The sequence below is a fragment of the Elephantulus edwardii genome, unplaced genomic scaffold (assembly GCF_000299155.1).
Source record: "Elephantulus edwardii isolate Elephantulus edwardi_28Jun2011 unplaced genomic scaffold, EleEdw1.0 scaffold00011, whole genome shotgun sequence".
Classification (NCBI taxonomy): Eukaryota; Metazoa; Chordata; class Mammalia; order Macroscelidea; family Macroscelididae; genus Elephantulus; species Elephantulus edwardii.
The window spans coordinates 3,358,970-3,361,809 of record NW_006399761.1 but is presented as its reverse complement, the minus strand read 5'-3'; the positions used below and the strand labels follow the sequence as shown (position 1 = coordinate 3,361,809).

At 49.1% G+C, this 2,840-nt stretch overlaps 1 protein-coding gene across 1 annotated transcript in view; it reads left to right on the top strand.

The window, feature by feature from the left end:
• The window catches only part of EXOC6B (exocyst complex component 6B), a 534,006-nt gene that overhangs the window by 968 nt on the left and 530,198 nt on the right, over positions 1-2,840 (top strand). The window lies entirely within an intron of this gene.

Below are 2,840 nucleotides of genomic sequence, written 5' to 3'. Positions count from 1 at the left end.
CGGCTCCCTATGGCCGGTCCTGAGGGGCTCCCCGTGAACCCCAGACCCTTGACTCCCCACGGCCGGTCCTGGGGGGCTCCCCGTGAACCCCGGTTCCGCGACTCCCCACGGCCAGTCATCAGGAGGCGGCTCCCACTGTCGATCCTGGGGGGGCGCCCCGTGACCCCCAGACCCTCGACTCCCTACGGCTGGTCATCAGGGGGCGGCTCCCCACGGCCGGTCCTGGGGGGGCGGCTCCCACTGTCGATCCCGGGGGACGCCTCATGACCCCTAGACCCTTTACTCCCCACGGCTGGTCCTGGGGGGGGCCGTGAACCCTTGTTCCGCGACTCCCCACTGTCGTTCTCAGGGGGTGTCTCCTGACGTCCTGGCGCTCTAACTCTCCACGGCCCTTCCTCAGAGGGCAGCTCCCCTGGCTGGTCTTGAGGGGTTGCCCTGTGACCCCCGTTACTCAGCTCCCCGTGGTCCAACTTCACAGGGTGTTCATGTCACCTCACGCCTGTGATTCCCTGCAGTTCTCAAGAGGTGCCTCCCGTCCCCCAGTTCCATGACTCCCCACGCCGGTCTTGGGGGCCCTCCTGACCCCTAGCTCCATGGCTCCCCATGCTGGTCATCGGGGGCGCCTCTTGTCATTTGGCCCTGGACGCCTAGTGGTAGATCCTCAGGTCTGTGTCTCCTCACTGCAGGTCCTGTCTCCCAGATCTGGGACTCCAGAACCCCGGACTCCCCCTGCAGGGGATGCCTCTTGTCCCCATTGCAGCCTCCTCCTCCTCCCTTAAGGCCAGGGCAGCCAGAGAGTCCCTTCTCTCCGGGCACAGCCCCTGTCTCTCTCTCAGTTGAAGCTTGTCTTGATCTCTTTCTCTGAACCTAAATTTCGTTCAGAATTTCACCCACAGCCTTTTTCTGCCTTCATAAAATCTCGAGCCCTTCTCAGAAACTAGCCCTGGAAAGTCCTAGGCTCTGGAGAGAAGGAAGTTTCCCCCTTTTCTACCCAGTGGTACTCCCTAATCTTTCCAGGAAGGTGATCCTAAATCTGCAGCCTTAGTAGGTTCATTGCAGAGAGTGACAGATTTGCCTCTCACTTGCTCCCTGTTGTCATTTTCATGCCTTTGCCTTTATTCTCTAATTTCATACGGAGATGTCAAAGCAAACCTCCACCTACTCCAGCTTAATGTGTTTAAAAAAACTTAGGTGACATCTTTTATGGACAGTGCAAGACATTATATTAATTGCTTTACACGTTTAGCTTTTCTGCTAGGTAGCCGAACAATCCTTTAGGGGTTGTTGTTAGGCGGCACTGAGGTGACTACAACTCATGGGAACCCTGTGAACAGTAGATTTTTACTTTTCTTTATTCTGCACCATCTCTAGCCCATTGTTAACGTTTCTGTGTCAGCCCATCTTGTTGAAGGTCTTCCTCTTCCTCTGACCCTCCATCTTTCCTAGCATGTCTTTTTCCAAGGATTGACCTTTCCTGACAACATGTCCAAAGTGTATTGATATGAAGTTTCACTAAGGAGCCACCGTAGTTTTACTTCCTCCAAGACTGGCCAGTTTGTTTTCCTTCAACACCACTGGGATATTCAGTTCTCTTCTCCACACCACATCTTAAGGGTTTTTTTTTTTAAGTTGTTAAGATCTTAAGGGTTTTGATTCTTCTGTCATCCTTATTCACTGTGCAGCTTTCAGATGCATAGGAAATAATGGAAAAGACCATGACTTCAGTCAGGCATACCTTAATCTTTAATCTGATATCTTTGCTCTTTAGCACTTTGGAGAAGTCCTTGACAACAGATTTTCCTAATTTAACACGTCTTTTGATTTCTTTGCTGCTGGTTCCAAAGGTCTTGATTGTTGAGGCACTATTGTTTTTTTCCTTTTACAGATCTTTTACAGACTAAGCACCGAGAGTCCTGTGAAGGTTGCAAAAAAGATAAAAGTTGAGATTTCTACTCAGGCAGTCTGCATTCAGAGTCTGTACTCTTTCCTGTGGAAATTTTGATGGCAAATTAGGTTCACATTTGATAGTTTGAACAAAGATTATTCAGTAACTCCTGTCACCAAACCGCTCTTAACCGTTCGTTAGTCACTCTTAACCACTGTTACTGTGCCTCAGTGGGGATTGTGAGCCATCCAGCCTTTTTTGTTGATAATTATACTTTTTCCTTCCTTTTTAAATCTCCCACATCTCTTCCTGTTCTTCCCTGAAGAGGGTTACTGCCTGCTTTATCATGGGTACAGTGTCTCATGAGCGTGGAAGGGAGTGTCAGGCCTTTACTCCTCAGCACTGCCTGGACAGCTTCCTTCTCCAGGGCACATTGTTCGCCATTTTCCCAGTGTCATCCCAAGAGATGACCCTTAATGTGACCTTTTTAATTTGGATTGTTCTTTCACCCTGTGGCTGTCACCAGCTCCTCTCTCCCCTCCATGCTTGATGATCGTGACCATCATGCTTTTTCCATTTTCTTTAACTGTGAAGGGCCCTCAGTTAACACTCTTGTACAAAAATGAGCTACTTACTTGTATCCTACTAAGTGTACTTTCTGTTAGCTGCCGTTGAGTTGAGTACAACTCACAGCGAACCTGTGATTAAAAGATTTGAACCCTGTCTTATCCTGTGCCCTCCTTATCTCTGACACACTTGAGCCCATTGCTGCAGTCACTCTGTCAGTCCATCTTGTTGAGGGTGTTCTTTTTCATTATCCTCCACCTTTTCAAGGGATAGACCTTCCTAACAACATGCCCAAAATAGGGGACAAAGTTTTGCCATTCTTGCCACTAATGAGTGCTCTGGTTGCACTTTCTTTCTTTTTGCAATACTCGCTCAGCATTTTTTTTAA